Here is a 15,100-nt window from a genome sequence, read left to right on the forward strand (position 1 = left end):
CACTCGCACGTCTCAAAGATTGTACCTGTGTTTTTGTTTTCCCATAAGCGCAAGATGGAGGTGATCAATGTTCGAGCTCAAAACTAAGTGTAGGGGGTTTACCACAATGGGACGGTAGTCTACATTTACACAACACCAAATACATGTTATGAGCATTGATGAATAAATGATCTAATGAATGCTTTAACACGTTAAGTTTACTTACTAGATCTCAAGAGGTCCGCCTCATTATTTTTTGAACTCTCAGACCCCTGCTCTTAGGTCTCGCCATGCGAAGGGGTCACCTGCTCTTTGCCCTGTGCATGGGATTGCCGCTCATCTTCATGCTCATCATCCTTGGAATGGCTGTCCTCAGATTCCTCATCTGAGTCATCCCCTTCCCAATCTAGCCGTGACCTTTTTTGGGACGATGAAGATGTGGATTTCTTACTCTTTTTCTTCACAGGGGTCAATTCTTGCTCAGTGGTAGGCTTCTTGCCCTTTCTGGCCACTGCATTCAACCAACATTAGAACTGTAAACTCCCAAAAAACAGGCTTCATACCTTGTGCAAATTAAATACTGTGCACAAGGAAACGTACTCTGAAACTGCTCTGCCTCCTCGGGAGGAAACTCCCCCTCTATGTAGTCTGAAACTGCTCTGCCTCCTCGGGAGGAAACTCCCCCTCTATGTAGTCTAACCACCATGGACAAAGTATCCATGTGTCCTTGCCCCGAAGCTCGTCGATCCACGCTTCAGGGTACAGTCCTGTCTCCTCCACCTCAAACAGCTCCCATATGTCTGAAGGGTGCTTGGGAATGTAGACCCCGATCATGTACACTACTTCTCCACCACCTAATACATAGCCATTAGAAAGGTCTAAGAAACCAATACAAGAAGCAAGAAAACTTCTCCACCATGCAAGGTTTTAAAAAAAGAGTTGTGGTACTTTATACCTGTACAAGAGGTGTTGTGCTATGCATGGTAGGTGTGGTTGCTGGTTAGGATCCAAGGTAGCACACATTTGTTCTTTTCACCTAATAAATGCCTTCTCAAAATGACACTTTCTGTAAGATTTCAGGGCATCCGTGAGCCTTGTGTACAATTTGAGTGTGTACTCGATCAATTGGAACCAATACACATGCCGATAAGATAACAAGGATACCGATACATCAGGCTCATCCAGTGTTGCAAGAGGTTAAGGTAAGAGCATTTTAGAATACCTTTTCAGCATGAAGAAGGGAAACACATTAACAAAGATTTTGCTAAATGTCAAAGACATTATCAAGGCCATGGAGATTCCTAGACAATACAATGGTGACCATGGGAACATGCTCAGGAATGGACTCCATGGAGCATAAGTATGATCCCCACTGGTGGTCAAGGCCGCAAACCTCTTAACATTGCCTTCTCTGGAGTATGTCAGCAAAGCCATTGTCTAGGTAGTTTGAAGTGTGTTAATGAACTTTGCCCATGTTTAAAGAATCTGACAGGGTGTCAAATACATCTAGCAACTGGAGAGGAGTGCAGCAATGTGTCTGGGAAGCTCCTTTGCCATTACTACTCAGTTCCAGTGATGTGCATTGCTACATCTATTATGTGATGCCCTCCGACGAGACGATGAGTAGATTAATGATACATCGGCACCCATCAACATAATGTATGTGTAGGCACATCAAAGACACTAACTGATAGGACCAGAGGCAAATGGTGTCAGTGGGTCGGGCTAGTACCAGGTAATCATGCATTTTGTGGTCTCTAACCCCTCTTCGGAATCAAGGTAATAACTGTCATCAATTAACCTCTCCCGTAGTCTGCAACTTAAATTTAAGTGCTTAAGACGAGACACATAGTCTCTCATTGACTCAACTTTCTTTTCTTTGATATTATGTAACTGTGCCACCACAGGGCTCCATCTGTCACCACTTCGGGCAAAATTGGGCACAAAAATGTTCTTAAGCCTTGTGAAGTTAACCTTATCCTCAGGCTTGAGGGTTCGGAACCACTGATGATAAGCTTTTCCTTCCAAGGTCAGTGAGAAGGCATGAATCATTATCACATCACTGACAGGCCCGCAGGTTTCACATATGGATTCAAAAATCTCTACATGTGTTGGATAGGATCTCCATCCCCAAAGAATTTTTGGACGAGTTTGGAAATGATATGTGGTTTCATTTAGGAGGGTCGGGATTCTAGAGCAGTGTCTAGTTCTCTAACTATTCCTCGACCCATCTCTACCGCTATATTTAGCAGGTTTGTCCTTGTGGCTGCATTAAAGTCCATGGTTGGATCCATCCTTGGCCTTTAAGGAATCGCCCCCCCTTCCTAGACCTCCTCTCCTTCCTGTATTAGCTCTTCTAGGTATTTCTGGTCCATGGGATGGTCCTGTCGCTATACCTTGGAGTGGCTCATCATTAGTTGCCTCCGTACGTCTTTGCAAAATCAGAAGTTCCATGTCTTGTAGGAATGTAGGGTGATTGATCATCTGCTCAATATCCTTTTTGGTGTACAGACAGTCCTCTACTTTGCCTGCCACTCTTGCTAGGTTATCCTCTTCTTCTATGGTTGTAAAACCTTCCTCAGCTCTGGATTCCTCATTTATGGATTCCAAGTTTGAAATTTCTCCCACTTCTTCCCATCACCAATTTTGGCTCCTTACCTCATGATTAGAGTGGGTTTAAACTTTCTGTTTCCTTTTGCTCAGCTCTCACCCTTTGAGTATCGAGCTCTTGTTTCCTTAAGCTCAACTCTCATAGCTGTGGTTCCACCTCGCTCCTTCTAAGATCTACCTCTACTTCCTCGGAGGTGGGGAATAATATTTGACTCGTCCTGGCTGCACTTTCCATGTCCTGTCTCATTCGGGGGGTGCTGGTGTTCGACAGCCTAGAATTCGACGTTTGGATAGGCACTTCCTGTTGTGGACCGATTCCAGTGCTCGATGACGAACCCATGCTCGTAGATTGCGCTTCTTTGGTCATGACTGGTTTGGAGACCAAAAATCCCCTTGCGATATTAATGATACCACTGGACCTGGTTGGGGAGGGTGGTTTCTCCTCTTGCCCGAAACCAACGTATCTTAGCCCTTCTTCCATGGACACTTCGCTAACTAGTTTCAACGGTGGTCATGTTTCTTAAGACACTCAGGTGTGTGGTTGTGGAATGTCCTAACCCCACACTTCTTTGATAGGAAGATCCTGGGTGATTTGATGCATTATCGTCAGGTGTAAGATTGTCTCCGATGAGTTTTCTAGATCTTAAGTGCATGTATGTATGATTTGATAAGCTACTTTGTCGACCCAAATTGATTTTTCTCTGATTCTATTGCTCTGTTTCTGAAGCCATGAAACTGTAGAGAATAGTTCACGACATGAAGTGTCAGAAAAAGGTTCACGACGTGAATGTTCTTCTGCACTTTCACATCATGAAAGATTTTTTCTTTTAGGTTCAGATCCCCTCTTCTTTGCTATAGGTGTCCCTCCCTTACCGACCTTCATGGCCTTGGCCTGACTATTCGTTGGATTCGACTAAACCGTGAGTCTGCAGAAAAAGTTTAGGTCGTGAACACAAAAGGGTTCACGCCGTGAAGATTTTTTGATTGGTTCACACCGTGAAGATTTTATGAAAAAGTTCACGGTGTGAATGTTTTTTTGAACTTTCACGTGATCAAAAATTTTGTCAGACTTCGTGGCGTCAGAGGTGTCAAGATAATGTTGTCTATTTTTGGCAAGGTAATCTTATGAATTACGGCATTAATCGGCACTGATGTTGGGAGCGATTCGCACCGTGAAGTTGCAGAAAAAGTTCACAGCATGAACGTTTTTCGTGCAGTCACATGGAACTTCCCACGTCGGAAGTTATGTTTTTGGGTGCAAAATACTTATGGATCCCAAATTGATTGTACCACGCCTAAGGAATGGAATGCAAGTTCTTGGCACAATCAATGGCTCCTTATTTTTTATTTTTTTAAATTTTTAAAAAAGAAAAAAGAAAAACAAAACACCAACTTGTTTGTTCACGTTGGTGCTTCCAATGATGCAAATACCAAAATTAACAAGAAAAAACAATGAAGCTCTATCCTAAGACCACTCCACCACACACATACACAACATCACAATCAATTTCTCACAATTTCTTCCTACCACACAAATCTTATCCATTCATTTTCTACACAATGCACTACCAGAAGGCAAGGAAAATCATGAATCTTATGCAATGGGAGCTGAAAATTCAAGAGGATGGAAGAAACAAAGGTGTCTCCTCGACAGCAGCAGTGCCAAAAATGTTATGGGCTACCACACCTCCAAGAGGGAACTCAACACATTCACCTAAAGGATGAGCAATAGATCACAACTATCATAGGGCACGTACCAATACTTCGAACTTGAGTCCCTTGAGGCCTCCAAGCTCGCTTGTTAAAGCTCTAGCCTCCAAGCTCCTCCTCCACGATTGCACCGTAGAGTCGCTCGCACCGTCGCATAAGGCAATCACTCTCTCTCTCTCACTCTTCCACACAAGCATGAATCACACAAGCATAGAAGAGGAACAATGCTAGAATTCTCTCTCTCTCTCAATCTCTCTCAAGACACAAGGAAGAGCTCTCTATAGCACAAAGGGGATTGTGTCTTTTTATTATGAGAAAATGCCTTGTACACATTTAGCCCTGATTCACACTTGGGTGCCCAAAACTTACTTACTAGGCCTTGGGTGGCCAATATCTCATAATGTACAACTTTTATAGTGCCGTTTCTTGGCACTTATTAATGTCCTCAATTGGAGGATCATGTTTGTTAATCCAAAACGGGACTAACAAGCTTCTACCGGTGAAGTTGCATCAATGGAGGCTCGATTGATACGTCAATGGTGGTGCAGTGGGTCACGTGATGGATAGGAATTTGTTAGAAAAATTGACTCTTGGTTGAGATGGTGGAAAGTGCGCATAACACATTGGGGTTCAGTCATGAGACAACGATAGAGAGAAGTAATGATGGTCCAAATACCCCAAGAGCAAACCTAGCAGAAAGCAAGCATGGAAGTTGGCTGGCAGGGGAAGGATATAGATGCAAGATTTCTCTTTACGATGGATGTACTACCGATATAGCGAATGCAATTTTGTAAAGCATAAAGGCAGTCTCTTACACTCAAGGCAAGCACATAGGGAGAGGCCCAAGCTTGGAGAAACCCAAGTGGTTCGAACAGTTAATCTGGCAACTGAAGGAATACCCATGTATAGAGTGCCTACCCCTCTCACTGTTGGTGACAAAGAGAGTGCACATCACAAGAGACCATCAAGGGTGGTAATTAATTGATATTGATGATGAGACCATGCATGGACCAGAGTGTACAACACACATGTAAGAGACCGCAAGTATTCTGGGAGGCCACGGAAGATTAATTTCAAAGAACATGATACAAGCAGAACTCCATAAAGAACTACAGAAGTCACAGAGGGAAATGTCATTGAGGTGAATGAAGCAATGTGGGAAATCCGAAGGACATGTATTGGCAGCAAGGTCACATGCAATAGAACGCCTCGTGGGGGTAAGAGGTGTGGGCAACACATAGTCAGATATGCTGAGGGTGTGCCTGCACCTTCCTTTTTAAGGCTATCGTCGCAAACAAGCACCCTAATGGTCTCATTAGACAATGGATGTGGTTCTACCCTGACCACATGCTTCATTGCTATATTGTGGACAACAACATAGACCCAAAGCCCAGGATATGGCCAGTTGCTATAGGAACAAACCTCACAAACGAGGAGGTATATTCATTGTGGGAAGGTGGATATCAGGTGGAGTGCATGCAGAAGGTGTTGTGCCCACCCCATAGTGTAGCAATGGGGCTTCAAGGTTCTTTACAATTGCAACTTCAAAAGATCCGCCATATGGGTTCACTACTAATATAGAGGCTAGTGGGTGAAGCATGCGACATGGCATAAGAGTCAAGTACCACATGCCAATATTAGAGGAAGCAACCAAGAAAATAAAGGCCACTTTGAAAATGAAAGCTATGGTGGTAGAAGAAGTGCAGAGACTGGAGCACAATTATGAAGTTTTCAAGATCGAATTGCACGGGGATGATGCACGCGTGGGAAAATATGATGTGCATGTGAAAGACAAAGCATCTTGTACATGTCTAGATTTTGCAGATAGAGACGCCAAGAAGAAGCCGTACCTTGCATGCAAGCACTTGTACTTTATTTATTTACATGTGCTAGGCTTAAGCCAGAGCGAGAATATGTTTATCCACCAACCTATCCTATTTGACCTTGAGCTTTACAATGCCTTGTCTCGTAGGAGAACATACTCTAATTTAGACATTTGAATGCAAGGATAATCAGTTGAGCTTAACCTTTGTGGATGTCACCTCATTGTAGAGGGTTCTATTGTGCAATGTCTATCTCCTTCAAATACATACTCGCTCTTTCCCAAACAATTTCAAAATATGTAATTTTTATTGTGGTGCTAAAATTCGAGGAAAGAAACCTTTATTAATAACATTTAAAAAAATATAGTTTTTTATTTTAAGTGTTAAACCTCTCCCACTGCTATAAATATAGAGGCAAGCTCCTTGTTAGAAGAGTAAAACAACCTAAACCCTCCTTCTTTTTGTTTATGATAGCCTCATCAAATGTTAGCATTGAAGTTGTTGTTACGCATATTGAGAGGGAGGCCACCGATGTGGAGATCAAGCAGGAGACCATAGATGGTGCACAAGCATGGAAAGGTCTCACATCCTTTCCACTTCCTGGAAATTTTTCTCAAGTTAGGGACAAAGTGGTGGGCTTAATTGCAATTTGGCGATTCCATGGTTTTATTGATGAATCATGTGAGCGTATCTTGCTAGAGGAAGTACAGAAGGGTATGAACACCGTTCGCTTACTTTGTGCCTACACCCCAGAGAACAAGCGAGGCCCATAGTAGTAAAGATGTTGGTTTTCACATTTCTATATTTGGAAGGTGTACGTGAATGAACTTGGTTTTATTTTTAGTTTGTGCCGAAGTAATTATGTCATGTTGCTCTCTCTAACTTGCTTTGCCCCTCTCTCTTCATGGAGGGGGGCTTGGAATTTCTGTAATTGGAAGATGTACGTTAAAAAACTTGGTTTTATTCTTAGTTCAAAAAAAATAGCCTTAATTGTAGGCCCTCTCTGTCTTGGGGGAGGGGGCATCTTTTTTTAATCCGCTCACCCGATTCCCAAAAAGTGCTCGCAAAAAAAAACCTCCCGAATTCTAAGAACAAGAAGGTTATAAGGCCTACTATTGCTATGTCTCATGGCCAATAGTTTCACTCACTTGGTTTGTACTCACTCATGGATTTAATTTTCTACGAAGATAGAATTTAAAATAAACTTGTAAAAAGCTTTCAAAGCTTATATAACTTTATTAAACCTTTATTAGTCAAGCTTTATAAAGCTTTGAAGTAAAACGGGGCTAAAACCAGTGCAGGCGCGGCTATGGGGGAGAGACAAAATTCATAGAATCAATGTCACCGTCATCATGGGGAACGAGAAAAAAAGAAATGAAAAGGAAAGGAAAGGGGTTTGCTACCATGCCCGATTGAAGAGAAGGGGGGGAAGAAGATTTAAGTTTTTAATTAAAGAGAAAAAATCAACTGTAAACAAAGGATTAGTTTAATTATCTCCATAAATTAATTTATGAAAGCAGAGCACCCTCCATTATAGGTTTCTCTCTCTAGAGCAATGGTTTAGCAATCCAAAAGCTAAGCCGGTTTCCCCTTCAATTGTAGGCTTCAGCCATACGGATGGATCAAGAAGAGGCTAAGAATTTGGAAAAACCGCTTTTCATAGAGAAAGTGGTTTTGTAGTTTTCTACAAAGTGGTTTGCCACCCTCCCCTTATTCTTTGGTCTTTTTCCCTTGGATATTAGACTCAATCCTTCCAAAAATCTTTGAATTAAGCTTTTAAGCTTTCAATACTTGTCTCCATCTCCCTAGATCTAGCTTTGATACCACTGTCACGGATCTAATTTTCTAGGAAGATAGAATTTAAAATAAACTTGCAAATTTGATTTTGTTGGAATTAGGGTTGCAGGAAAGCACACATAGCTTGGAGAAGAAGAAGCAAGAATGCACACAACACAAAAAGTATTAGATTGTGTCAATGTACAAAGATAAGTTAGCCCTACAGGATGGGCGTATATACAAGCAGGGGAAAAAAACCTCCTAAAGAGGGAAAAAGTGCCCCGGCGGTCCTAAGTGTGTTCACACACATCACTGCCTATATATATGGCAACAAATCCCCCTGGGAGTGATGGTGTGAACGAGAGCTGGCACTCATGTATAGGGGAGTGCCATGCCCGAAGTAGATCAATCCACAAAGGGGAGCAAGCCCAAAGCTTTGCGGAAGGCTTCGAACTTCTCACGAGGAAGCGCCTTTGTGAAAAGATCGGCGAGGTTGTCCTGTGTTGGCACATAGGCCAAGCTGATCTCTCCTACTGAGAGTCTCTCCCTGACATAGTGATAATGCACCTCAATGTGCTTTGTGCGAGCATGAAAAACTGGGTTTCTCGCAACTGCCAATGCGCTCTGACTGTCAGTGAAGATAGAGGTGGCAGACTCCTGTCCAACACCCAAGTCAGCCATAAGCCGTCTGAGCCACACACACTTAACCGTAGCTATGAAAGCTGCCCTGTACTCAGCTTCACAACTAGAAGTGGCCACAGTAGGTTGCTTCTTGCTCAACCAAGATATGTATGAGCTACTGAGCATGAAACAAAAACCACTTGTGGACACTCTTGTGTCATAGCAACCAGCCCAATCTGAGTCCGAAAAAGCATGTAAATCTGGCGGCAACGATCTCCCCTTGGAATAAAACAACCCAAGATGTATGGTGCCACTCAAGTAGCGAAAGATGCGTTTAACTGCCTTCCAATGCTGAGACCCTGGGCTATGCATAAACCTGCTCACCTGTGAGACTGCAAACTGAATGTCCGGCCTCGTAATGCATACATAAATGAGGCAACCAACAGCTGTCTGATAGAGTGTGACATCAAAGTGATCTCCAGCATCATGAAGACTCAACTTCAAACCTGTCTCCATTGGAGTAGCAATAGGCTTGCAGTCTTCAAGGCCAAATCTCCGCAACAATGTCTCAATATACTTTGTCTGACACAAAGCAATACCTCCATCACACTGCTTAAATTGTATCCCCAAATAATGATGCAAATGCCCCAAATCTGACATCTCAAAAGAGGCATTCAAATTAGCCTTAAAATCAGCAATATGACTCTCATTTGATCCTGTGAGCAGCATGTCATCGACATAGAGAGCAATGATTAGATGTACACCATCCACACGTTTAACGTACAAAGTGCTTTCTGTTAGACTATTCTGAAACCCATGTGCAGTCAAATATGCATGTATCTTTTCATACCAAGCTCGTGGAGCTTGCTTTAAACCATATAAAGCCTTTTTCAACCTGTACACTTTGTTTTCCTGGCCTCTTTGAACAAAACCACGAGGCTGCGATACATACACCTCCTCATGCAAATCTCCATTCAAGAACGCAGTCTTTATGTCCAGCTGATGTACATTCCAACCATTATGAGCTGCCAATGCACAAATGCTACGAATGGTAGTCATACGACAAGTGGGAGCAAAGGTCTCATCAAAATCAATGCCCTTTTCTTGAGCATAACCCTTTGCAACAAGTCTAGCCTTATAACGATCAACACTGCCATCTGGCTTTCGTTTCAACTTAAAAACCCACTTACATCCAAGGGCCTTTTTACCAATAGGCAAATCACACAAAGACCATGTAGCATTCTTCATTATAGCATCATATTCATTTTGCATTGCAGCCAACCAATTTTCTGAATTTTGTGCCTCATCAAATGAAAGAGGTTCTTCCTCTTCACACATACTAGACACAGCCAAAGCATAACAATCTGACGTATAGGAGGCATGCTGAAAACCTGAACGAGTACGACTAGTCATAGGTGCATCAATCTTACTATCACGCCAGGTTTGCACCAGCCATTTAGGCATACCTCTAGCGTGCTCATTTTCAGCCCTATCCTCATGAATTACATCCTGTAAATCTGCATCAGAAATAGGCTGATCTATGATGTCGTTTGAAATCTGCATAGGCAGAATATTTGCCTCATTAGGACTTACATTTGAATTCCCACCTGTAAAGAGAGGCAACAACGTATCAAATACATCCCGTGAGCTGACACCTGTCTCTTTGGTACATGATAACAAGGGCTGCACAGCATCTTCCACAAAAACAACATCTCGACTAATCAAGATATGCTTTGACTATGGATGATACAATCTGTAACCCTTGCTTTCAGCACTGTAACCAACAAAAACGCATTTGACAGCCTTATCCTCCAATTTTCTGCGTTGTTGCACAGGCACTAAAGCATAGGCCAAGCAACCAAAGACACGCAAGTGACCAATAGAAGGCTTCCTGCCATGCCAAGCTTCGTATGGAGTAATAGACTACAAGGCCTTAGTGGGATACCTGTTGAGTACATATTCAGAACACATGATAGCCTCAAGCCAAAACGCATGTGGCAAAGCTTGGCTCTTGACCATACATCGTGCCATCTCCATAAGTGACCTGTTTTTCCTCTCAGCAACACCATTTTGCTGAGGGGTATACGGCACTGTACATTGGTGTTTTATTCCACGACTAGCCAGAAATGCATCAAACTCTTTAGACATGTACTCCCCCCCTCGATCAGAACGGAGGGTGTCCACAGTACAATTGGATACATTTTCAACCATAAGAAAAAACTGTTTAAAGCACAAAAACACTTTGGACTTTGCCTTCAGTGGATATACCCATGCATGCCTTGAGTAATCATCAATGAAAGTCACGAAGGACAAGTGTTTACGAAATGACGGAGTTTGCATAGGCCCACATACATCACTATGTACAAGTTGTAATTTGCGAGTGGCCCGCACAGAACCATCCTTTGGAAATGCAGAATGCTGCATTTTGCCCAAAATACAGCCTTCACAAACATGTTTCAATGGTGCCTCAAGAGGGGGCAATGAAGCAACCATATCAAATTTCTGCAAACGCAGCAAACTAGCAAAGTTCAGATGACCAAAACGAGCATGCCATAGTTTTGCATCTGAAACTGCCTTTTCATCAGAAACTGCATTTGCTGAATCTTCCACACACTTGTCATAAGAATTGAGCCTATACAGCCCACGAAACAAGGTGCCAGATGCAATAATCGTATCACCAGAAGTCAAATCATGAACAGTACATCTGTCATCCACAAATTTGACGACAAATCCAAGTCTAGCAAGCGTAGAGACAGACAATAGATTCTTCTTTATCCCTGGCACATACAAAGCATCTGAAAGTGTGAAAGCGCTGCCATTTGCAGCAGTAAGCATAATTTTACCAATGCCCTTCACTGGGTAAGAAGCATTATTGACACATGTGACAGTATTCCCATTAGGGACAGCCTCAAGACAAGTGAACATATCACGATGCGAGGTAATGTGCTTTGTAGCACCACTATCAAAATACCATACATGAGAGTCAACAGAAACTGCCAAACATGCATCATGTACAAATGGGTCGTACTGGCAATACACATTCTGTATCCTGCACAACATTTGCAGAATCTGCATTTGTAGAAGCATCCGCTATTGTGGCTGCATTTGACTCTTTCTTCTTTGCCTCTTTAGCCTTTAGCTTAGGGCAATTCTTAATGACATGATCATTTGCCTTACAATAGTTGCACCTGGTCTTTTTCTTGCCTTTATCAAGAGTCTTCTCAGACTTATTGTTGCTACCTGTGGAAGGAGAAGAAGTTGCAGACCTACTAATAGGAGAAGAAACAGTGGAAGGGGCTGCCTTACCACTTCTTCTCTACTACTGGGTAGCAATAAATGCTTGATCAACTGCACGCTGCCTGGCCCTGTTTTGCCTGGACTGCGCTTCTTGCAAGAGCTTGTTGACTAAAGTATCATACTTGACAGCATCAGGTCTATCCTCATTAAGAAGTCTCCACGTGGAAGCAAAAGTCTGATATGTCTCAGGTAAAGCATCAAGAACAGTCTGCACAAGAGAATGATCAGGAATAATATCACCTGCAGAAATCAACTGTTCTTTGAGAGCTTTAATCTCAGCAAGAAAAACATTCATGTCATCATCTTCTTACATAATCTTCAATTCTAGCTCTTTACGCAGGTAAGCGATTTTTACCTCGTTACGACCTGCATACAAACCAGCTAGAATATCCCAAGCCTATTTTGCTGTTTTAGCTGAAACGAATATGTGGAGTGATGTTACGTTTGACAGAAAGTGCAATCAAGGCATGAGCCTACGCATCTTTACCATCCCAACGAGCTTGTTCAGCAGTGGGTAAAACAGCAGCACAGCAGCAACAGTAGAGCTGCTAGAACCTGCAACATCCTCAACAGATCCTACATCCACAGAACCTGGACGTACATCCATACCCTGCACAATGTTCCACACTCCTTTTGCAACCAAAACATGCTACATCATGTATGCCCAAAGTGGGTAGTTGCTGTCTCCATCCAGTTTGTCTTCAGCAGACAACATGTTTGTCTTCAGCAGACAACATGCTTGTATGCGAAATACATCATTGCTGTTATCAGCCATGGCCACTGACTGAAACTGATGCAAAAGCTATCTGTAATGAAGCAAAGACTGAATAGAAGACAACTTGTGCTATGTAGCACGGTCCACAATAGAACACGTGTGCCTGTTTTGCAGAAAACTACACTGTCAAAATTTCTGCAGAAAATGAAGAAAACACCTGTGTAGAACTTGAAATGCAAAAACGGAGCCCGAAACGACCTCAGATGCAAATTCTGAGAACGCCAAGCCCTATGGGCTTATTTGCAGAGTATAGGGACCTGCAAGCACTCATGAAAACTCACCTCAATCGGAGAACGTGAGTCGGATGGTGCTGGCGGCGTAGCCCTGGGAGCCGATGCCTGCTCTGATACCAATTGTTGGAATTAGGGTTGTAGGAAAGCACACAAAGCTTGGAGAAGAAGAAGCAAGAATGCACACAACACAAAAAGTATTAGATTGTGTCAATGTACAAAGATAAGTTAGCCCTACAGGATGGGCGTATATACAAGCAGGGGGAAAAAAACCTCCTAAAGAGGGAAAAAGTGCCCCGGCGGTCCTAAGTGTGTTCACACACATCACTGCCTGTATATATGGCAACTGATTTAATTCAAATACTCATCAAGTTTCTTACACTCAACACTTTAAAAATTGAATACCAATTGAATAAAGTAAACAAAATTAAATTCGCAAAACAACAAGAGTGAAGGATAGAAAATACCACACAAGACAAGATTGGGTGCAATCTCCCCCCTCAAGTGTGTAGCTCTACTTCCACTACTTGAGTATTTAGAGATTTGTATTCATAAAAATAGCCCAAGGAGCTAATAATAGATGTGCGTACAATTTGGGATTTCTTTTTCCACTTTTGGGTATTGCTTCACATATTAGTAACCATATAAAAGTTCCTAAGGTTTATACATATCAAAACCTTTGACCAAATATAAATTTTAATGGGCTTTTACATATGAATTAACTTTGCGCACACTTGCACATACAATAACCTTGTGCACATTTGCACATTCCATTAAGCCGATTCTTGCACACATTAAATCAAGCATATTTTTCTATGATCATTAATTCATCAAAAATATGATAAAATATATACATGTAACAGGGCTTGGATGTGTGTTAATTCGTTAAGGGATGTGCAATTATCCTTCCCTAGGAGATGGTGGTGGACAAAATGGAGTTCGCTAAACACCTCGAAGAAAATGTTACAATGACTATTATGGAAGGCCAAAACTTTTGCCTCCCACATAGTCATCCTTCACTACACCTAGCAATGTGGGGTCTAAGTGAATTGGTTCTACAGCAGGTAGAGGCTCTGGAATTGGCTCTTTTTACAATCTCTTGAGAATAATTATGGGTTTGGTCAAGGCCTTTGACATGCTGTTGTTAAGATATCGAGCTCAACTAGTGCTACGGCAAACATTGATGACCCGCCTGGGTGATAGCTTTCGCATCTACACCACTGACATGGTTGGTGAGATTATGGGTGATATGCGGCCAGTGGGATGATAGGTTGTGTAACAACCATTTTGGATTACTAGAGACTCATAGTTATAGTGCCAGCTCATTTAGTCGGGTTCACATTATGGACTGACCCTTGTATGTTGTAGCAATTAAGTAGTAACCCATATAGTGTGTACTCATCTTTATGTTATGTTGGTTGAGTGGAGAAGAAGAAGATAGAAAAAAATTCAGCTATCCATCTCTCTCTTGTGTCTTGATCTCTCTTGTGTGAGTGTGTGTTTGCTTGCTAGGGTTTGAAGCTCTCCCTCTCCCCCATATTCTCTTTATGGTATTAGAGCCTGGTTCGTGTAAGAGCTAAGGAGGAAAGCAAGAGGTAAGAACAAGCAAGGAAGGAAGTAGTACTACACGGGTAAGAGCACCATAATCTCTTTTCCCTTCTTGGTTTAAGTACAACACTCCCGTAGTAGCTCTGGGAGCTACACATCTTTGCTTGAGGAGTTATCTTCGCGGGGGGAGCAGAGCTATAGGGCAGGTATACTGTCCTATTGGACGATATTTTGTTTTGCCAAATTTGCGTTTCGGGTGCCTTACGGGCCCCGTTTCATCATTGCAAGGTATTTTCCATAATTTTCTGAAAGTTCTGGTAGAGAACTGTTTCTGCTCAAAATCTGGTTATTGCAGTGCAGAAGTGCATTTTGGAAGTGCATACATGCTTTTCACATGTATTGTTAATACTGGGTATGTACATGTACTCTGGTCACATTTGTTGACACACATGTTGTGCTGAAGTATCATTGTTGCAGCAGTTATAGAAGATACTGCTGTATTACAGTTTGCATATACAGAAGTTGTCTATTTGCAGGTTATTTAATTGTTGCAAGAAAGCATATCTGACAGAATTAATCAGATTGTTAGTGAGAAGCTGGACAAGAATAACTTCCATGCCTAGAAGTTCAAAATGACCAAGTTCCTAATGGAGGTAAAGGATTTTGGGATTATATAGAAGGAGACAATGAGGAGCCTCCAGAGTTATCTGAGGAGAATGCCACTCCTGCAG

The sequence above is a fragment of the Cibotium barometz genome, chromosome 12 (genome assembly GCF_041138505.1).
Source record: "Cibotium barometz isolate CiBa-2024 chromosome 12, ASM4113850v1, whole genome shotgun sequence".
Lineage (NCBI taxonomy): Eukaryota > Viridiplantae > Streptophyta > Polypodiopsida > Cyatheales > Cibotiaceae > Cibotium > Cibotium barometz.